The sequence below is a fragment of the Leptonychotes weddellii genome, chromosome 9, assembly GCF_054177405.1.
Source record: "Leptonychotes weddellii isolate Sample4059 chromosome 9, ASM5417740v2, whole genome shotgun sequence".
Lineage (NCBI taxonomy): Eukaryota > Metazoa > Chordata > Mammalia > Carnivora > Phocidae > Leptonychotes > Leptonychotes weddellii.
Window position 1 is genome coordinate 71,007,497 of NC_138377.1, and position 23,794 is coordinate 71,031,290.

General features: G+C 35.2%; 1 long non-coding RNA gene across 4 annotated transcripts in view; it reads right to left on the reverse strand.

Moving 5' to 3' along the window:
• Positions 1-23,794, reverse strand: part of LOC145723279 (uncharacterized) — a 363,052-nt gene that overhangs the window by 197,117 nt on the left and 142,141 nt on the right. For all 4 annotated transcript variants that reach the window (XR_014148208.1, XR_014148207.1, XR_014148205.1 and 1 more), the window contains exon 2: positions 2,263-2,390. This is a non-coding gene — a long non-coding RNA (uncharacterized LOC145723279). The remainder of the gene's footprint in view (positions 1-2,262; positions 2,391-23,794) is intronic.

Here is a 23,794-nt window from a genome sequence, read left to right on the forward strand (position 1 = left end):
ACACTCAGTTTGTTTCCTGCGATTAAGAATTCCTCATATCAATGAGATCATATGATACATGTCTTTCTCTGTTTGACTTATTTCACTCAACATAATACCCTCCAGTTCCATCCACGTCGTTGCAAATGGCAAGATCTCATTCCTTTTGATGGCTGCATAATATTCCATTGTATATATATACCACATCTTCTTTATCCAGGAGATGACAATTCTTAATGAAGGGCTTCTGAATCAGTATTCATAGTTATTCTACTATATCATAATGAATTTTAAAAATCTGCCTTTTAATGTTGGTGATATATACATTTATAAATTCCCAATAGCTCTACTCCCCCATCTCCCACCATTCCTAATGCTCTACCCAAAACTTGCAGGGTTCCCACAGCCTGGGATAGAAGCCAATCAATGTTCATTATCCATTTCATACAGACAATGGCACGCAGAAAAAACAAAGTGTAGACAGCAGAACCAGGACAGCAAGTAAGGAGAAACTTCTGAAAAACCCAAAGAACTTTAACAATTTGTTGCCACTTGAGGTATTACACTCTCTTTGTTGAAAAGAAATTGTCAGGAAAACAAGAGAAGGGACTCCTGTATTGGTAGAAGTTTGACTTAACGGCCACTTGCCATAAGATACTTGCCAACTCAGTGAATTAAGGAAAGAGGTTAGTCACTATGAGAGATTATAAGAGCACAACACTTTCCAATTTTGAGCTTCCTCCTCCACCATTTTCCCTACTGGCCGCCTTATTGCCCACCCAAAGTCATCAGTACACAACTGCTGAGCAGCATTGAACTTAAGACAGGAGAGGTCTGCAGATCACAGGTCACTGCTGATATTTCCTTATATTGCAAACAATATCCAAGTTCAACAAGCTGTAGTCATAATAATTATGATGCCTCAGGCACTGATATAAATGTCAGATGAAACAAAAATGAGCCTTCCAGGGTTCATGATCTAGTAAGCGAGACAGACATGAATAACCAGCGGAAAGATAGCATGTTTTCATAGGGCTTAAATGGGGGAAGGCACTAAAATCTTAATTCTCATCCTGTATCTACAAAACTGCTTCATGCCAGGAATGCCAATGGTGCCAAGGCACAGTTTTTTTCTCTATGCAATGCTCATGATGATGATGACTTCCTTTGCTGAATTACTTGTGTTGCATAAATACACCCACATTATTCAATATAGTGTTTTCTGTGGTCTTCATCAAGAGGAAAGAATTTGGTCTCAGGTGAAAAAATGGAAGAGAAGGAAACTACCAAATATAGTTTTAGAAATAATAGTTCAAATATTTCCTGAATAGTTTTTCAATATTCAATTAAAATTTAAAGTCCTTATGGATCATTTTAGAACTGCAAGTATATTTGTTAAACCCCTTTGTTGCACAGATGATAAATCTGAGACCCAGAAAAATCAAGAGTATTGCTAAAGGCCACCCAGCTAATGAGTGGCTGAGCCAGGCTTGGTTTGATTCAGACCTTCTGATGCTGCCTCAGTGTCCAGATGTCTAATTTCTTGTCTCAGGATACTGGGATTGGCTTGCTTTGCCAGATTCAAAGTGGAAAAATGAGTATGGCAACAAATGTTTACATTAGTATTTTTGTGTCCTCTTAGCTTCATTTTATTTATTTATTTATTTATTTATTATTATTATTTTTAAAGATTTTATTTATTTATTTGAGAGAGAGAATGAGAGAAAGAGAGAGAGAGCACATGAGAGGGGGGAGGGCCAGAGGGAGAAGCAGACTCCCTGCTAAACAGGGAGCCTGATGCGGGACTCAATCCCGGGACTCCAGGATCATGACCTGAGCCGAAGGCAGTCGCTTAACCAACTGAGCCACCCAGGCACCCTCTTAGCTTCATTTTAAAATTCATTTTTGTTCATGTAACACATTGAGAACTGAGTAATGTGTGATACAGCTAAAAAATAGTCATTAAGCGCTACTATATTTAAACACATCTCTATAGAATTTTGTTAGTGAATGTGTAATCATGTACCTAACAGTTGTTAGCAAAATAAGGAAAAAAAGATTAATTTAATCCTATATTATATACACAATTCTCTGAGGTTATCCAGACTTATTTCCATCACTATAAATATATTCATATAGATTATCATGTATTCATAAATTGAATTTCTTAATCTTTCCAGGTAGAAGTCAATAAAGGAGTAATTTGAAATCTAAATCATGACATCTCTAGACTATAACATAATGAATAAGATAATGAATAAATATACATATAATATGTCCTACCTTCATCCCTTATTTTGATTGGTTTGTTCTTGATCATACTTCAGTGAATTTGCTGGTTCCCCAAATCCAAATGGAAAATTTCTTATTCTGGGTCTATTTTCTTTGAGCAGCTGTGGTAAACCTTTCTCCTGAAGCACAAAACACACATAAGACAACCTAAATATTAGTGATGTACTCCCAGTAAGCAAATTCCCCAAAGCTTAGGTGTAACTCCACCCGTTTTCTCACATTCAAGAAAGCATATCTGCATGAAAGTTGTATTTTTAAGTAGTAAATTAAACTATCATCTATCTATTGATCAATCAGTTGATCAATTGAACTATCGTTAAATTCAGAAGAAATGGAGACCACCCTTGAAAATTCATTGAACAAACAAAACCAGTTTAATCATACAAACAAAGCTTGATTTAGCTTATTTTGCAAGACTAACTTCACCTGAGTCATTTCTTGCTTATGCTTCTGAAAATCATAAGCAAAACTTAAGCTGTTTCCCAAGGTTGATATGAGGTAACCACTGATGAATTCGCTATCATTTAAGAAAATTTTGATATAATGACCAATTACTGTAAAGAATATGCAGTTATTGGTTCCTCGCTATGAGTGGCTTTGTAACAATATACCCCTGGGCCTCCTTCCATATTTTGGTTCGAGTGCTCCAGTTTTGCAATAATAATAATAATAATAAGCCTTTACTAATCACAACTTCAGTATTTCATTGGTTTTACATCGACTGTTTATGAACTTTTGACTATCTATCTATCTATCTACCTATCTATCTATCTAATGTCCATCCATCTATCCATCTACCCACCTCCTCCCCGTGTCTCTCTCTTTCTCTATCATTTTCAAACATAAGCTTATCAGTGATTCTCAGTACCTTGCTTCAGAAGTGATTAGCTATATCAAGGTATCAACAACATTGGTTGGGATTACTTCAATCTCAGAGGGACGGAATACAGATCTGCCTGAAGTGCAGTGGGTTAGTCACTGAAGTAAACATGTCACCTTCTGATGGTCAGCTCTACCAGCAATGTTTGTATTATCTGGCATTGCCTGTCCTAGAGGTCACAGAGCATGTGAAGACATTTGATAAACTATCATTTTTTGTCTCTGTGTATTTTTAAATCTATATGTGTAGATTGACGTTCAAAACGTTTTAGGGTAACACTTCTATTGATTAATCTGAAGAGTGTGTGTGTGTGGTGGGGGTAATGACAAATATCATCACTTCATTTTATTTTCTTATTGACTCAAAGACTCTTGAGTCCCTGGGAATGTTGCAGATCACACTAAGGCACACTTGTACAGAGTTAGTGGGACGGTCTTTGCCATTAGACTGCGTGGGGGTTCCAACTCGGTCACCTCCCAGCAGTGTAACCTTAGCCAGGTCATCCTTTTGGTATCTACTTTCTTATTAGGAAAATGAGGACGAGTATTATGAGGACTGAATGAAATAATGTGTATGAAGTACTTCCCAAATTCCTGGCACATAGTATGCACTTTATAACAACAACAACAACAGTAATATAATTCTAAAAACTCATACCAGGATGCAATCAGCAAGAGAGCCAAACAATTATTTCAGATTTTTCCCTATTTTAGTCTCCACAAAAGGTGAGAAGTTCAAAGTGCAGGGTGCCACAGACCTCATGCCTGACTTTATAAAGAGACTGTCACGTAAATTCCAAAAGAAATTCCAAAGGATGTTCTTCCAAAAGCAAACTAGCTTCTGCAGGTCACATCTGAGGAAGAAATTCCCCTTTCTATAATACTGCTTTGTTATATTGATTGCTTTTACTAACTTAACTTTTTTGAGTCTGTTACTCTTTCATAAATGTTGTTAGTGTTTGGTGTACTAGATGTTAAATGGATGGTACAGTATATTGATTCCGAATCTAATTTTGGTTTCCAGGGTATTGAGGATAACTGAATCTGACATTTAGAGCATTTAGATACTGCATGAGAATTTTCTAAAATATTTTTGCCTGAAAAAAAGACATTATAAGCACATTTAAAGAATTCCTAGTAAAAATTAATTCTATGCAATTTTTGTTATTGAAGATATCATTAGGCAGCATTGAAGAACTAAATTTATTCCAATAATCATACAATGATGAAAAAATTCCTTGCTTCAATAATTGATTTATGCTTCATTTAAATGGACAGAGTAGTTCCAATATAATTTCTTATTAACTCTAATGACGAATTTTAAAGTAGCATGACTCTGAAATAAAGATGAAAATCCTCCATACAACTTATTGCATTTAAATGGATTTAATATTTAATATTTAAAAAATCATTTGATGTAAATAGCCATCATGAATCACTGCAAATATACTAAGATGTAATTAAATGCTTTTTTCTTTTTAAACGCATCTACTTATTTCATAATAAATTGTTTTTGTACTCTTTCTTCCTTTAAGCTGTGGTATTACTTTTGAAATTTTTAATTATGAAATCACATCAATGCTAAAATTTAGTAAATTTCTAAAAATATGCCATCTTAGGCAAATTCAAAATAATTGAATTATTGCTTACCATTTGCTTTTATCTTGAAATTGTTTAAACCATGTTAGTGAACACTCAAATTTCTAAGACAGAAATCTGTCTTTTCCTCTTTGGAGGGGGGCAAGATTCTGTACTTACAAAGCTTTCACTGGATAAATTGTGCAGAAAACTATTCTGTGACCTTGCTCTGTACTTGAAATTTTTCTGGTGTGACAATACATGTCATCAGCTGGAAGTACAGACAAGATTAATACAGTTCCCATTGGCTGGATCCAGAAATCAGGCACTTAAAGGAGTTCAGTGGTTGGAGCAGCTGCGTAGGAGTTCTGGGGTCTGTCCTGAGGCACCATGAAATTAGGAGGTCATGTGGAATTATTTCAGGTGTGGTCCCCATCAGAAGTGTGGGCAGTGTGGGCTGTTAGCAGATTCCCTTTGGCCCTTAAGAATGCTACCAATCACACACACACACACACACCAACAACTAAGAACAGATTAGAATCCCAAGACATTCTCTAATCCATACTCCACAAAGAATAAATGTATTTTGAACACACTACAAGTCATCAGGAGAGCAGCATCCCTGACTGAGTTCAGGCAGTTCCTGAAGAACCCAGGACTAGGCTCTGTGTACTTCGTATGCAGCAAATAGAGTCTTGAAAAGGAGTTAAAGACCTCGTTTAGGTTCAATTAGTCACTTGAGAGTGAGTCACCTTTTAAGATTTCAGTTTTCTCATCTGTTACATAAGAATGCTTTCATAGGGGCACCTGTGTGGCTCAGTGGGTTAAGTGTCCCTGACCCTTGGTTTCAGCTCAGGTCATGATCTCAGGGTCCTGGGATTGAGCCCCGAGACGGGCTCCCAGCTCAGCTGGGAGTCTGCTTCTCTCCCTCTTCCTTCCCACCCCACCCCCACCCCACACACACTCTCTCTCTCTCTCTCAATAAATGAATAAATAAATCCTTAAAAAAATGCTTTCATAGGGGAGCCTGGGTAGTTCAGTCGTTAAGCATCTGCCTTCGGCTCTGGGCATGATCCCAGCGTCCTGGGAGCCTGCTTCTCTCTCTCCCACTCCCCCTGCTTGTGTTCCCTCTCTAGCTGTGTCTCTCTCTGTCAAATAAATAAATAAATAAAATCTTAAAAAAAAATGCTTTCATAGAAAGGCCAAATAATGCTGGTTAAAATTCGGATGGCTATATTATTATATCATCTAAACTAGGACACTTTGAGACTGAAGGAGGGGTGTACTGATGAATATACTGGGGCAATAGGCGTAAACCAGGACTGTCTTGGCACACAGAGGCATATGTTCACTCAAAGTATAGTACTTTTAAAACTAGAAAGCACTGTTCAACTATAAGATACGGTAATGGTAGTGGTAACGGGATCTGAAGCCTAGTTTCCAAACCCAATTTGACGAGGTACAGCAAGCTTTCTGTGACATCATGGGAGGGAAATGCAGCCTGCACAATTTGTGAAGTTTACAGTGATTTAGGTTGGAGTACATGTATTCACAAAGTGGGTATTTCTGGAAAAGAATTTCTTAACTAAGCTTAAAAAATTTTTTGAAATAGCTTTATGTCTCAAAGTCTTATAGAATAGTTGTTTAAAGATTAATCTATACCGTTTCTAAAGTAATAATAAGCAGAGTTCCTTTCTCAATTTTTCCCTTCTTTAAACCAGCCTTTCAAATAATGTAATCAGAAATGATGGATGAGGATATCTTTGTATTTTCCCAGTTTAATAGAGCACATAGAGGAAAAAAGGTTGTATGCTATTTTTCAAGGTTATTATCATAGTTATTATTAATTTTTGCCAAGAAAATGAATCTACTGAGTTGTATAATCTTGATGTTTACTTAGAGAAAATAATTTTTCATTACCAAACTATCTTTCTTCTGTGTCTCTGTTGTGCTTGGAGAAGAGAGAATAAAGAGGATAAAAATGCTATATTTTTGCAATTGCTTGATAAATTCCAGAAACATAATTTTTTTATATAATTCCAGAAATGGAAGGCATTATTTATTGAAGTTTATAGTATTTAATCAACATTGTGCAATGTGAAAAAATTCAGATCAGCTACAGTAAATTTGGCTTTTTTTTTTAACAAAGCTGTTATAAAAGATTTATTCTTTTATGTCATTTTAGTATTAAACTGTTAGAATCAGTGCTGTCAGGAAATTTTTCTAAATGGGCTAACTGGCTTTAGGACCTTTATTCCTAAGAATCCATAGGCAGCCTAAATTTAGGATTATCTATTTGACATAAGAAATATACTAGTTTCTTATCACATACAGCCGGATGATGTCAACTGGAATAAATGCCTTAGCATATACTGAGTAAAGACTAATAAGAACAAATTACATTTCCAAATACAAGAGAGATGACATTCGTCTTCTGGATCCCAAAAGGCACAAATTTAATAACAGTTTTGGCATTACAGACTTCTTTTTACTATAAAAGTTAAAAATCATTTAAAATAATATACAATGGAAAGACTATGTTAAAATTCAAGAAACTCTGCTAATTTCTAGGACTCAATTTTTCTTTTGATGCACATGTATAAAAATCCTCCCTTGACTATATCTAAAAACAAGACTACAGGCATCAAGAATTGTGACCTGAATCACATAAACACTATTATTGGTCAATCTAGAAAAAGGCATCACTCATGGACATTTGACATTGGATTGGAAATCCCACACTTTTAAAAAAAAAGGAGGTGGTTATAGTGAACAATACATTTTATAAATAGGTACCATTTTGTAAATGGGTACACTGGGTGACTAAAAATGGCTTATACTTTTCGAAACTTGTTCTCCGAAATAAATCACATACTGTATAACTTAGGGCTTAGCATCTCATATTGTTTCTGAAAGCATAAAGCATCTGTATATTAAAGTACGTTTAAGTTAAAAAGAATAAAGGATACAGGGCATAGTTTTGTGACTTCAGTAACCCTTGAGATTTTGTTTACATCAGAGGTAGTCATAATGAAGGTGGATTTTACAATTTTTCCTAACTTCAGCTTCATTTTACCATCAGTTCATATAAACAATCAGTGATATATATTTATAACTTTTTCACAGAACTAGGAATTTTGATGCAGAAATGCAGAACATATTTAGAATAGGCTTTATTCACAGATTATACTTTTTGTATTTTCTGCTCTTAATTTAATTTTTTCTGCTCTGAATTTTAAAAGCTTGGTGCTTCAACATCCCATAATCTGAATACTAATAACACCAAGATTATATTAAATTTGCTTTTTACGTGTAGTCCTTTAATTTAGAAAAAAAACTATCTGAAAGTTGTGAGGAAAAAATGTAAATGTTGGACAGTAGTGAATACAGATCTGCAGTCTTCTGCACATCCCACTACATAACAGCTAGCATTTATCAAGTACTTACTAATTCTGGGCACTGTGTTCACTGTTTGCTCAGCGAGGATCCAGTTGATTCTTATCCAACTTTGTAAGGTTGATCCAACTATTATTCTTTTAACAGATGAATATACTAAGACTCAAAAGGTTAAATACCTTGCTCAAGCTCCACAGGTATTAAATGTTGGAGCTTGTACTGAGACCCAGACAGTCTGATTCTAATGCCTGAGCATTTGACTACAGTAGAAGCCATTTTATGAAACCCAATTAAATTGGGCCAGGAATTGGTCACTTAAAAGAAAATCCTTTAGAAGAATTATGACTAAAGTTACAGACATATATGCATAAATTCCTCTAATCTATACCGTATCCTTCACAATTTTGAGTTTCAGTATCTTTAAGTAGCACAAAAACATATGTAAAGAAATATAAATAAATTTCTTCTTTTTAAGAGATTTTATTTATTTATTTGACAGAGAGAGAGAGCGAGCACAAGCAGGGGTAGCAGCAGACAGAGGCAGAGGGAGAAGCAGACTCCCCGCTGAGCAGGGAGGCTGATGCGGGTCTCGATCTCAGGACTCTGAGATCAGGACCTGAGCGGAGGGCAGACGCTTAACCGACCGACTGAGCGTCCAAAGAAGTACAAATAAATTTCTATTCTAGATTCTTACAGATTTTGTTTCTAATGTTTTTTTTTTAATTCTTATGTTAATCCCCATACATTACATCATTAGTTTTAGATGAAGTGTTCCATGATTCATTGTTTGTGCATAACACCCAGTGCTCCATGCAGAATGTGCCCTCCTCAATACCCTCAACCAGGCTAACCCATCCTCCCACCCCCCTCCCCTCTAGAACCCTCAGTTTGTTTTTCAGAGTCCATCGTCTCTCATGGTTCGTCTACCCTTCCGATTTCCCCCGCTTCATTCTTCCCCTCCCGCTACCTTCTTCTTCTTCTTTTTTTTTTCTTGTATTTGTCTCATCCACACTTAAATGCACAGCAATTACTTTTTGTAAAAAGCAATTTGTCTTTATCCAGTTTAATACATTCATCATTTTGATTTTAAGAACTTTTTTTATGTACTTGTATTTAATTATTTCATGTATTTAATTAAGTTATGAAATTACAATAACTACTATGGCATAAATAGGATTAGAAATGAAAATAATATGCCTTAGGAATTATACAACTCAGCTGGCATTCAACACATCCTGGAAACATTAGTTTGTACCTTTTAAAAAAATAATGAAGACCCTCCATTCTCTTTCTGGCTGCAGGTGGGCTGTGCAAGCCCTTATTCTTTGTGTAGTATTCCTAGAATATCTCTGAATGAGAGAAGTTGTATAAATGCAAAGTAGGAAAAAGGCAATCTCAAGATTACAAGCTGCCCCAGCGTGATAATACATAAGTATTATGATTATGAACAACATGTGCTCATTAAAATTTATGTATACATAAGTATATATACATATACATGGTCTCTGTGTATGTGTCTGTACTTTCATGCTTAAATCTTAAATATTTTGGGCAATTTTTATGTGCTTTTATACTTTCCTAAAAGTCTTCTATTCAAGCATAAAAAGTATGCTGCAAAAGCATTAAGTAAGGGCTAAAAAATATAACCAAATAAATTATGTTTCTTCATCCTAACCATGATATTCTTGAACATAAAAATGTTTAGCAGCCCATTACAGAGCAATCTTTGCCATATATTGCATTAAAATGATATGATAGTTAAAACATATTTTAACGAAGGTATATATTTTTGACTTGATAAAATAATTTGAAATATGTCAACTCAAAACATGTAATCCTGATTATTTTAGTAAACTAAAGCAGAGGTACTTTTATTTTAATAAGAAAATGCCAGGCCTGAAGTCACACCTTCCCATGCATCTAACAGTATTCTCATTTTATCATATTTTAAAAATCCACACCTCATATTTTCTGTTACCTTATATGGATGGTGCTAATGACACACATAGTAAACCTTCCCTTAGCTTTGTAGTTGAATAGGATTTGTGTAATTTCAGCTGTCAAATAATGTGAAAAAAAAAACAACCCGCATTCTAGTAACCCTAGGAGTTAAAATATGTTAGAACTATGAAAGTAAATGTTTCACAAACAACAATAATTTATTGATCACATTCTCTGCCAGCATAAAATTAAAAGTGATTTGGGAAGCATGATGACTACACTTTTTGAATGGTTTAACACAAAACTTTTAAAAAGTTCCTCTTTAAAGCAGGTAAAAGGAATTAAAAGGTTGGGATTGGTGCCTACGTTTCTTACTATATGTCAACAGGAGTCATTCCCTACAATGTTTCACAAAATATTTTCTCAGTGATTTAAATTACAATGGAAACCTCTAGGTTTAATCATTAGAACAATAAAGATGGGAATAAAGTAAAATATTCTCCCTTGTCCTTTCTTTTAATCCCATTCCCTTGATTACAAAGTGTAAATGATTTGCTGTGCTTATCAATTGATGACGGTTCCAAGTTTTGTCCTTACCTGGAAACTACCTCACCCATGTTTGCATGTCCTCCCAGGGTTTGGCTGATATAAAGATACAAATTCTCCCTTGCCCCAGTTTTAGCCAACTCTGAAAGTTTCCTTGGAGCACAAGAATTTTCCCATGAGTTTGATGAGGCCTTAATTGCAACTTCGTTTTGGTCAGCTTGTCCCCCTGCACACGGCTGCCTCCCTCGCTTCCTCAGGAGTGTATCTCAGACAGGTATCTCTCAAGAGCTCACCCCAAAGGACGTTTGGCTTGCAACACCCTGTCTTCAGAGAGCCCAATCTAAAACAGTGTCAATGTTTATATGAATGCATATGTTAATAAATGCAGAGGAAAAGGTACCAAAAAAGATACAGAGAAAATCATTTATACTATATAACTGAGGGTATGTACGAGCAGAAAAGTCTCTAGCTACCTCTAGGGCATGGATTTGGACCAAGGGGAGAGGAAGAGTTTCATTATTTATTCTCTACATTTTTTTTAAAGATTTTATTTATTTATTTATTTGTCAGAGAGAGAGAGAGAGAAAGAAAAAGAGAGAGCACAAGCAGGGAGAGCTGCAGGCAGAGGGAGAAGCAGGCTCCCCGCTGAGCAGAGAGCCCGATGCAGGGTTCAATCCCAGGGCCTTGAGATCATGACCTGAGCTAAAGGCAGATGCTTAACTGACTGAGCCGCCCAGGTGCCCTATACTCTCTACATTTTAAAAGAGAGAGAATGTAATGATTGAACTATAAGTGATTGATATTCTATTTTTGGCTTTTCTGTGTTTTCCAAATTTTCCATAATGGACATGTATTAATTATATTTCATAGCCAGAAGGCAACATTTAAGGCTCTCAGGAGTCCATCACTAAGTGGAATAGTTTTGAAGGTTTCCTTAAAGTGTAGGTGCATTTTTTACGCTTGCAGATTGTTAAAGATGTCTACAGAGCCCAGAAAATGTTGCTCTGGAGTTGGGTGCAAGTGAACACTAACTTCTACCTTACCGTTGGTTTGCAGGAAAGGTGCCAGCAACAAATGTTTTATCTGAGTCAGGCTCTCTCATTAGGGCTTCCTACCTATATTTATATTTGTAATACATGTAAAATTTATACTGTTCATGGTTTGAGGTAGAGAGCTAACTTTATCTTCTTTTTTCAACTTAAGTTAGTGAGATATAATTTATATACAATAAAATTTACAGTATGATGAGTTTGACAGATGTACACTATGTCAGGACTACCACCAAAAAAAAAAAAAAAAAAAGAATATTTAGCTCATCTCAAAAAGTTCCCTCATGATCCTCGTGGTTAATTCCCTCCCTTACATTCTCAGCCCTTGACACAACTGATCTGCTATCTGTCCCTATAGCTTTACCTTTTTCAGAAAGTCATTCAAATGGGGTGATACCTTGCCTTTTGAATTGCCTTTTGAGTCTGGTTTCTTTCACTTAGTATAATTCTTTTGAGACTGGTCCACATTGTTTTGTGTATATCAATAATTTGTTCCTTTAAATTGCTGAGTAGTTTTTCATTGTGCAGAAGTATCTGATTTGTTTATCCATTCACCAGTTGAAGGACATTGAGTATTTCCCCAGTTTTTGGCAACTATAAAAACAAAATATTGTAAGAAATATTTGCATACAGAGCTTTGTGTGGAAATACGTTTTCACTCTCTTAGGTGAATATCTAGGAGTAAGAGCGCCATTTCTTTTAATGAATAATAGGTATCACAACCACATTTTTTAGATAATCCATTTTTTCACTACTGATTGGAATGTTGTCTTAATCAAATATTAACTCCCCCTCTTATTATTCTTTTCTAAGATTTCCTTGGCAAATTTCATACATTTTTTCTTCCATTTGAACTTTTGTACAATTTAGTTATGTTCAAAAAGCAAACCAACAACAAATCCTGTTGTAATTATGATAGTAATATATAAAATTTATAATATTAATTTTTTTGTTGTTTAAAGGTTTTATTTACTTATTTATTTATTTAAGAGAGAGAGAGCGAGAGAGCATCCACAAGTTGGGGAGAGGGGCAGAGGGAGAAGGAAAAGCAGACTCCCCGCTGAGCAGGGAGCCCAAGGGAGGGCTCCATTCCAGGACCTTGGGATTATGACCTGAGCTGAAATCTAGATTTGGACATTCAACCGACTGAGCCACCCAGGCGCCCCCATACACTAACTTTTATAGTATGAAAGTCTTCCCATTCAAGAGCATAGTATGTCTCTCCATTCACTCAAGTTTTTTGTTTCTTAACTAAGTTTCATAATTTTCTTCTTAGAGGTTTTGTACCATCGTTGTTAAATTTCTTCTTTGGTACTTCATATATTTGTTGTTGTTATTATTAATTGCATATTTCTCTATTTTTATTTCAAACTATGACTGATGTCTATTCATTCATTAATATATTCCAACAAATATTTACTGAACCCATACTTTTTTTTTAAAGATTTTATTTATTTATTCATGAGAGACACAGAGAGAGGCAGAGGCAGAGGGAGAAGCAGGCTCCCTGCAGAGCAGGGAGCCCGATGCGGGACTCCATCCCAGGACCCTGGGATCATGACTTGAGCGGAAGGCAGACGCTTAACTAACTGAGCCACCCAGGTGTCCCTGAACCCATACTTTTTATCAGGCACAGTTCTGGGCAATAAAATAGTAGATAAGATAGAGAAATTTCTACTATTGTGCAGGTTACATTCAAGTGGTGAGAAATAGAAAATAATACATGCACATGTATCAGATGTTTACAAGTGCTAGGCCAGTAATTAACTAATTAATTAGAGAGAGTGAGTGCAAGCAGGGGGAGGGGGAGGGAGAGGGAGAGAGAGAATCTTAAGCAGACTCTGTGCTCAGCATGGAGCCTATCATGGGGCTCCATCTTACAACCCTGAGATCATGACCTGAGCTGAAATCAAGATTTGGATGCTTAAACGATTGAGCCACCCTGTGCCCCACCAATAATTTATTTTAAATTGATTTCTTCATGAGCCCACCTAGGGAAGAGTACATTGCTATATATTAGGACTTAATTCCTGAGTCTTGAAGCACTCCAACATTGGGAGTCAGGACAAAGGATAATAGGCCATTAGCATGGGTAAATATGTAGTTACCAGTGAGATAGGAGGGAAATTAACATGTTTAGTGTGATTAAAGCCAAGCGAAGAGAGTGTTTCCAGAAAAAGGAAAGGAAAAAAGGAAAGGAAAAAGGAGCAGTCAACTTTGTCTAATGTTACTGAGAAGTCAAATAAGATGATAATAGAAAATTGAATATTTGAATATTAAATATGTAGAATAGATTGCTGGTGACCTGGACAAGTATTGTTTCAGTGGCCTAATCGGAAGAAGATTCTGATTTGAGAACCATCTCTCTCTCTCTATATATACATATATATATACACATACATACAGTCAACTATGAAATACATTCTGATTTGAACATATATTATATGTTAACCATTATAATAGCAACAATAAGAACAACAGACAATATTCATAGAGCCAGGCATTCTAAGCACTATACACATATTGACTCATTTAATCCTCACAATAAGCCAGTGATTTAAATATTTTTGTTTCCCCATTTTTCAGATGAGAGAACAGAAGCAAAGAAAGTTTAGGGAACTAGCACAAGTTTAAATGATTCAGTGACAGGCACTCAACTAATTTTTATTATTATTTCAAAGCATTTCAGTTGATTCGCTAAGACTTTCTAAAAATATATAATCTATAAATAGTGGTAATGCTTTTGCTTTCAGGGTGCTTCTATAGTATGTATATCATACTGCATTTGATTGAACCTCAAAAACAACACTACCAGTGACAGTAAGCATCCTTGCCTTGTTACTAAAGATAAATAAAAAGCTAGTAGCATTTCTTCATTTTATTTGATGCTTATTCTTCTCTTTTGATAAATACTATTTAACTTACACAGAAATGTTTCTTCAAATTCTTAACTCAGTTTTTTTTTAAATCAGTTATAGCAAACTGAATTTTGTCAAACATCTTGTCAGCATCTAGTAATGTAATCTTTTTACTCTTTTAAATGACATGTTAATAAACTTTCTATTGTTAAGCTATGTTTGCATTCCTAGAGTAAATCAACTTGGCAGAAATGATTATTTACAATGATAGTTGTTGGGGGGGATTGGTGAAATAGGTGATGGGGATTAAGGTGTGGACTTGTGATGAGGCCCAGGTGATGTATAGAATGGTTGAATCACCACATTGCACACCTGAAACTAATATAACACTGTATTAACTAACTGGAATTAAAATAAAAACTTAAAGAAAAAGGATATTCCTGCATTTGTTTTGTAATACTTAAACATTTTGCTTTTAGATGCTGGATCTAGCATAGTACTATGTAATCGTATTAGTATTTCTGCAAAAAAAATGTGTGAATATTCATACAAAGTGCGACAAGATTTAAGAGGTCAGATTTTCCTACCAAATGAATTTTTAAAAAAGCTTTTGCTGGGGCGCCTGGGTGGCTCAGTGGTTAAGCGTCTGCCTTCGGCTCGGGTCATGATCTCAGGGTCCTGGGATCAAGCCCCGCATCGGGCTCCCCGCTCAGCAGGAAGCCTGCTTCTCCCTCTCCCACTCCCTCTGCATGTGGTCCCTCTCTCGTCAAATAAATAAATAAAATCTTAAAAAAAAAAAAAGCTTTTGCTGTTGAATATGAGAACTGTGGATAGAAGATTCTGTACCTGCCAAAGAATTGTATGCTCCTTTAAAGTTACATCTGTATCTGATCCTCTGCCTTTTCAAATAGTGAGACTCCATAATTATTGATATGTTTAAAATTTCTATTCTTGGGTCAACATTTAGAATTTATATTTTATTGGGAATGTATCCATTTTCCTATTTTCAAATTTATTGCAAAGAGAAGAGTGTAGAGGTGAGAAATTAGTCAAGAACTGGAGTTTGAAAGATGTTTAGGATCCAGAATAAGAAAGAACATCAAGGTAGGAATCAGAAAAGAAATAGACAAAAAGCTGCAAGGAAAGTTTTGTTAGTATACAATCATAGGTAGAAAATTTTGTTAGTGTTAAAGGAAAGAAAATTTCACAATGAATTCATCTGGTTCTAGGCACTAATTTAAATAAAGGTTTGTGTCCACTTCATCCGGGGTTCAAACTGGACTGTGCATACTTTGGGTGCCTTGTACACAATGTGTCAGATATAGAGACTCCTACTTCCCAATTAATCTTATCAGTATCCTTGAGTGTATAGTCACATGTATTCAGTGTATACTACCAAAGAGATACTGAGAAGCAAAGGGATTTATGGAGAGTTCAGAAGTAACAGAGAATAACTTTCTGAAAGTTTGTTGTCCCAAATGTCATCTCAATGATCTGCAAAATCCTACAGGAAAAATCAAGCAAATCCTACAATGCTTTCCCCATTTTGGTATTCTTGGTGCTTTCATTAATCCTCCTGCGTCAACACTCTGCATGTCAGTGGGCCCAGAATGGGAGTATTCAGATGCAATCTAATCAACTACATTGTTATTTCACTTTTAAGATGAAGGCTGGAAGATTTTGAGGTTTTGCTTGTTTCTTAAGAACAATCTTGAGAAACTCAGTCAGTAGTCATGTTTAGAGACCTTTGAAAACTATAAAGCAGAATTGACTAGTTTTTGGAATTTACAATAATGCCCTTTGCTTATATTTAACTTAATGTTTAAGTTCATATCCTCTTAATCATCTTTTTCAGACCGAAGTTATTTACTAAGAGAAATCAGTTAGAGGAAGGAAAACATCTAATAGCTTAAACCTCCCAGTGATCAGCAAGTTGTAAAATGTTTGACTAATGACCTTGAAGCTTTTAAATTTATAATTTGGTGGGAAGGATTACATAAAATGTTATAATCTTTATTGTGAGAATTATATTTGACCTCTTATCTGTTTTTATTAATCTTCTAAGTTATGTACAATATTTCGAACAAAATGGATTTCCATGACTCTGTATAATGTTTCTATAGTTATTTCAAAACCTAATTTATTTGTATTTACTTTTAATTTAGATAACTCTCCTTCCAACCCCCAATTTAGACTGGATTGTTTTTAGCTGGTAGTTTTTTTTTTTTTAAAGATTTTATTTATTTGACAGAGAGAGCACAAGAAGAGGGAGAGAAAGGGAGAAGCAGGTTCCCTGCTGAGCAAGGAGCCCGATGTGGGACTCCATCCCAGGACCCTGGGATCATGACCTGGGCCGAAGGCAGACGCTTAACCAACTGAGCCACCCAGGCGTCCCCGTTTTGTTTTGTTTTGTTTTTCTTGCTGACAATGAACCAGATCAATACAGATTGACTTTAAGAAGTTTACATAAACTTTTGGTTCCAGAAAAACAAAAGGGTCTTTGTAGTTGAAATAAAGATATGTTTACATTTCCTTCTGTTAATCTGCCTATCGGAACACATCCACCATACAGATGTTTCTAGGCTAAAAGCATCAGTCAGTGGTATTTACCACTTCATTCAAAGGCTTAAAAAACAACATTTTTCAGTCAAAGACTGTTCTTTTCCTTGGCAATCACATCTAGCCAAAGTTTAAAGACCATGTTAGAAGATCACACAGTGATCTTTAATTTGTAATCAACTATACCCTTTTTTAAAGAAGTCTGTACTAGTCAAAATGCAATGTCAGTAGAAGAAATCTGATGAGGTTGAGTTTTTGTTTGTATTTTCTGTTTCACTCTGTCTCAGTTATCATTCCTCTCTATGTCACTAGTCTCTTCGAATGTAGTAGTTGACTGAATGAGATTCCCAATTGCATAAAACATGGAAACACTTTGAATTTCATGGCAAAATTCCTGGTATTTGGCAGCTCATTGAGATGACATTTGGGACAACTTTCAGAAAGAGACAGGGAATATAATCAAGAATAAATGAAAGAAACACAGGGAAACAACACAGGAAAAGTGATTTGGGGGTAAAATAGAGAATGTTTATAATGTGCAAAATGAAATGGCCTTTTTGGCTGTGAATTGTGAGACTGTTGAATCACAGACCTGTACCTCTGAAACAAATAATACCTTATATGTTAAAAGAAGAAGAAGAAGAAGATAGCAGGAGGGGAAGAATGAAGGGGGGGAAATCGGAGGGGGAGACGAATCATGAGAGACTATGGACTCTCAAAAACAAACTGAGGGTTCTAGAGAGGAGGGGGGTGGGAGGATGGGTTAGCCTGGTGATGGGTATTAAGGAGGGCACGTTCTGCATGGAGCACTGGGTGTTATATGCAAACAATGAATCATGGAACACTACATCAAAAACTAATGATATAATGTATGGTGATTAACATAACATAATAAAAAAAAAATTAAAAAAAAAAGAAATGGCCTTTTTGGAAGTGCTGTGAATTTTATATTTCATTATGGAGTAATTCCCTTCATAAATTTCAGAACTTTTTCTTTTTTTCCTCATTGATAATAAATTCCATTTTTAATTATTTCTTTTTTTGAGATACTGCATAATTTTAATTTAGAATGAATTTAGGATATTTGGACAGCCTCAAAGTAGTGGCTATGAAGATTTTCTTCACAGGAAAAACTCTTCCTTAGCTTTGCACCCTTGAAGCATTTCCTAATCACCTCAGTTGGAATTGATCCTGCCTGTACTGTCTTTGAACAATTGTTTTAAACAACCCACCTGCATTTGGTATTTGTTTCTAAACAATCTATGGTATTTATATGCATACCTTACTTGTCCTCCCTCTCTGACCCCAATGAGGTACCAAGCAACTTGGGATCAGTCCTATTTCAAAAAGGTAGGGGATAAGTAAGTGTCTGCTTTCGACTCAGGTCATGATCTCAAGGTCCTGGGATCGAGCCCCCTCTTCCCCCCACCCCCTCATCAGGCTTCTGGCTCAGCAGGGAGTCTGCTTCTTCCTCTCTCTACCCCCCTCCCACTGCCCCCTCCACCCCCCGCCCCGGCTCATTATCTCTCCCTCAAATAAAGAAATAAAATCTTTAAAACTTTTTAATTGTTGGTTTCCTTGACTATCTCTCCTAGTAGAGTACAGGATTCTTGAAGATTATATGTAGGCTTATGTTTGGCAGAGTATAGTCACATAATAGGTTCTTAATAAATAAATACTATCTTTTGCATAAATCAAAACAAAAGAGCTGTTCTAAAACAGAAGATTAAAAAAAGCAATGGACACTCAGGAAAAAACAGAACACAGATAAAGGTATGTGGAATGCCTATAAACAGATAATTATAATAATCAGCCTACTTGATTAGGTCATGTGAGTGGAGCCCTCATGAATGAGATTGGTGCCCTTATTAAAGGGGCTCAGAAAGCGTCCTCGCTCCTTCTGCCATGTGAGGTCTATGAACCAGGAAACTGGACCTCACCAGATGCCAAATCTGTCCGCTCCTCGATCTTGGACTTCCCAGCTTTCAGAATTCTGAGCAACAGGCTTCTGTTGCTTATAAACCACCCAGTCTATGTTAAACTGTTATAGCAGCCCAAAGAGACTAAGATACCCAGACTGCCTTTATCTCTTTGAACCTCTCCTGTAAACAGCCTATTTTGTCAAGCTGGTTTGCCCATGAATAAAGTACTTAAGAATTGTTTAGCTGTTGATTCTTCATATAAAAATGGGAAATAAGTACTATTTAGATTGTCAAATTGTTAATATTAAAATTGAAAAATAAGATGTCATTTTTAGCAAGAGCAGATGTTTGTGGCACATTTTTTTTCAGTGCATGTGTTTATTAATGAAGGGTTAGCTGGAGCTTTGTGAACATGCGGCTTTATTTATTTAAAAAAATATTCCATTGGCTTTCAATTTACATCATAACAAAAGTGTGTATAATGTGGCAGAACTGTTTTATGTGATTAAGAACTGTTTATTCTGGATTTGTAATTAATTTAATTGTAACATCGAGAGGACTGCAATTTTGAAAAACTTTCAATCCTGATTGCCTATTATTCACATGACAACACTGAAATAAAGTGACACTATGATAAATGGAAGCATAACAAGCAGTTGTCCTGATTTAATAACATTTTGAAAGAAAAATCTGTAAAATTTTTATATAAATCATATAAATATAATATGTAAAAAGAAAATCCTGTTTTGCCTTCAAATTTTGCATCAGAGTTTGAAAGTTCACAATTTAATAAACATCTTCCAAATGCACCTTCATCATTTAAAGCCAGCTTGAGATATTTCATATCTTGATAAAATGGAGTAAGGAAAAGAACTAATTCAGTTGTTCCATGGAATGATTTCCTTAAACCCAGGGCCCATTTGAGGTCACTGACACACCTTCATTTGTTTGAACTATGGTTTTTACCAAATTCAATCAAACATTAAAAGGAAGTACTTAATTAGTTATGCTGCACTAACAAAGAAAAATTATTACACCTTACTAATCTAATGTTATGGCAAAACCCTGACCCCACAAAAATGATTGGTGCTATTAAGGAGATTGATTGATACACATAGGAATTATAATTCAAAGAATCAGTGAAGAGAAAGTCATCAAATTCAGTCAGTCTGCATTATTTTTCTATTCAGATGCTACACTAAGATTCCACATAAACTTGTTTCCAAAGCTGAACTGCATTGTGGAAAGTGTTAATAAAATGGATATGGAATAAATGTGTGATTTCCACTTTCATTTAGCTAAAATTCATTTCAAATAAATTATTAGCCAATATAGTCATTTTAAATTCAAAACACTGGAAAGACAAAATCTTTACCACCTGAAATATTTAGATACAAATATTTTAAAACAAAAATCTGTTTGTTGGTTAAAAAGAGGAGATTCTGCCCAATTAATTCCCATCAAATGTCCAAATCACAAATTTTAGTATAATTTATCTCAGATTATTGTAGGAAAATTTGAAAATAGGAAAAAGTGGAAAAGGAGAAAAACCACCCCACAATTAACTACTATTCACATTCTTATATTTTCTTCCTATCATTTTGTATGAAAATGAGTTTTATTATTGTTGCTGTCAAAAAGGTATTGTTATGAGGCTTTGACTAAAACATCTGAAAAGACTTGGTCTTTTTACATAAAAACACAGTTGAGGTCCCAGTATTTGTCTATTAGCTCATAATTACAAACTGGAAAATTCCTTCAAAATGAGTAACATACATACCATATATCTATTTTTGAGTCATTCTTCTTTATTTCTCTCTAAACTAAATGACAGCCTTACCAATAAAATCCAGTGACTAAGTGACCATACCTTACATTATAGATCCCCCTCCAGTGCCAGACAATTCAGAGAAGGTCAAAAAAGTGGAACAGAGGGCGCCTGGGTGGCTCAGTTGGTTGGGTGGCTGCCTTCGGCTCGGGTCATGGTCCCGGAGTCCCGGGATCGAGTCCCACATCGGGCTCCCTGCTTGGCGGGGGGTCTGCTTCTCCCTCTGACCCTACCCCCTCTTGCACTCTCTCTCTCACTCTCTCTCTCTCTAATAAATAAATTTAAAAAAAAAAAAGTGGAACAGAATATGTTGCTTTTTCACCTGGGATAAATGGTGAAAATATTACTAAGGCTTAAATAGATTTTTAACATGTAGGACTAAATATTATATTATAAAGGAAGTTTATGAATTAAATACATAACATATACTGAAAATCAGCACAAGAAAACCTAACATGTGAGGTAAACAATAAACCTATGTATTATGCACTGATGGGGGAAACGAAGTTTCCAAGAGAGCTAACATTATAGAACCCTTAAATTATGCCAACCTTTTAGGCAACCATATTTGATGAAACATTTCCAGGATTTCATATGTGATTATAAACATTGATCTTTTCTATTACAATTGAAATCAACTGGCTCAAATTCAGTGAAAATATGAATGAGGCTAAAGACTCATGGTACTGGTGGTTTCATATTTTGACTGATCAATTTTCATTTTATGAAGCTTTTCTTATAACTAGGATGTAGTCTTAGTATTTCTATGATTTAGTTGCAATTAACAATGACAGAATGCATTAAAATATTCAAATGATTGTATAAATTCTGCTGCTTGAAAGTGGCAACAAATCATTTGATAAGGCAAGCATCTTCCTATGATAAGTCAAAATGTCCACTTACTAACTGAATTTTCAAAAATATAAATTGTGTGTCTGCTTTAGAGATGCCATATGAAATGTATGGAGTTCTGAGCTGTTTAAAATCGATCATATGAGTCAAAGTATGATATCGAGATTTCAAAAGCAATCGTATGAAACTCGGGCCTGTGCATTGGTAAAACTGTTACTGGGAGGAAAAACGATACCTTGACAATTCAGTGTGGATTCAGCAGCTTGGCTGCTTGGGATTAGATGCTGCTATTCCACTTTATGACCATGTGAACCTGGGCAAGGGACACATGGGAAAGCACTTAGAACAGTGCTGAGCAATAGTAACTACTAGCTTATTATTATAAATGATGAAAATATCATTGGTCTTTTCAAATTCCATTTTTTTAACTGCTAATTTGTTACTTAGCCTATGTTGCTTCGAATTATTCCTTGTTCTATGTGTAAATGCCTGATTTCGTATATATACCCACATAAACCTGTCCATATATGTGTGTGTATATAAAATAAATTCCATGAGAAGAAAGATATGACATTTACTCATTTTACCTATTTCTGTCCTTAATACTGTCACCTATTAGGCATATAAGCCTTTTTGCTGATTATTATGGTGACATACTCAAGTCTAGTATTTTTCCCCTGGGAAAACTCAGAAAATATCCATCTTGCAATAAAGATGCAAAACCAAAATGAATTCCATCTCTAGAAAAAAAAAGTCATTTTTAATCTTTTTAACCTTTTTTAACCATTTAGGCTTCCTAAATGTAGATATATCATAACAATAATTAGGAAAGTATTTTAAAAATAAAAGCAAATATGGATCATTTTCCTTTAAAATTACTAAAATTCCTGTTGACAAAATGTTACTTTAAGCTTCTTGCTACTAGGGAAGCCTATTTACTTATTGTCCCGTTCACTCCCTTTATTCACATAAAATTTACATAAGAGGCATTTAATAGGTGCTTAATAAATAAAAGTCATTCTGAAGCCCACATGCCTTACAACTTTTCTAAAATGAAAAGTGATGCAAATAATTCAATCTTCCTTTACCCTGAAAAATAAAGGTTATGGTTGATTCTCTCCGAGAACTTTCTGCAATTCCTATACTGCTCATTGGAATTGGAGGGAATTAAGTCTGTGTAGGACCACAAGCCCGTTACTGCTTACCTTCCTGCTAAAATATGTAAACTGATATCTGTAGCATCTAACCTTTACCAAAGTGTTCATCTTGCAGTAATTTGGACATGTAGCGCTCCATATAGAGTCACTCATTGTCCAGGATGGTAGCGGATGATGTATATTTTGTAGTTAATGGAGTTGAATAGATCCTCACATTTCACAGCTCAGTGAATGTGTACTCCATTTTCTTCCTGGCTTCTGCTGCTAGGTTTTTTTTTTTTTAAGAAAGCAGTTTTAAACATTAAAGATAAACTCATGATTTTAAGAAGCTGGTAAAATCTGCTTAGAAATGATCAGAGAATACTGGAAAGGAACAATTAGAATCATATAATTATTTATGCTAACATAACCATTGGACCAAATTCCTTGACATTTCAATCATTTCATTATTTTTTACTTAGAAATGGTAATGAGAAGTGAGACTCTACTGCTTGCAATTTTGCTCACTATAAGGAATTATTGAGGCTCTAAGGATACATGGCAATGATAACAGTATACTAAGAAGTCAAAGATGCCCTCAGTGGCCATACAACCTAAGCTGAACCTGTGTTTTGTCCACCGTGATATGATTACACTTGAAAAACTCATCTGATACTTTATGTGGAAAACCCAAAAGACTCCACCCCAAAACTGCTAGAACTCATACAGGAATTCAGTAAAGTGGCAGGATATACAATCAATGCACAGAAATCAGTTGCATTCCTATACACCAACAACAAGACAGAAGAAAGAGAAATTAAGGAGTCGATCCCATTTACAATTGCACCCAAAACCATAAGATACCTAGGAATAAATCTAACCTAAGAGGCAAAGGATCTGTACTCAGAAAACTATAGAATATTCATGAAAGAAATTGAGGAAGACACAAAGAAATGGAAAAACGTTCCATGCTCATGGA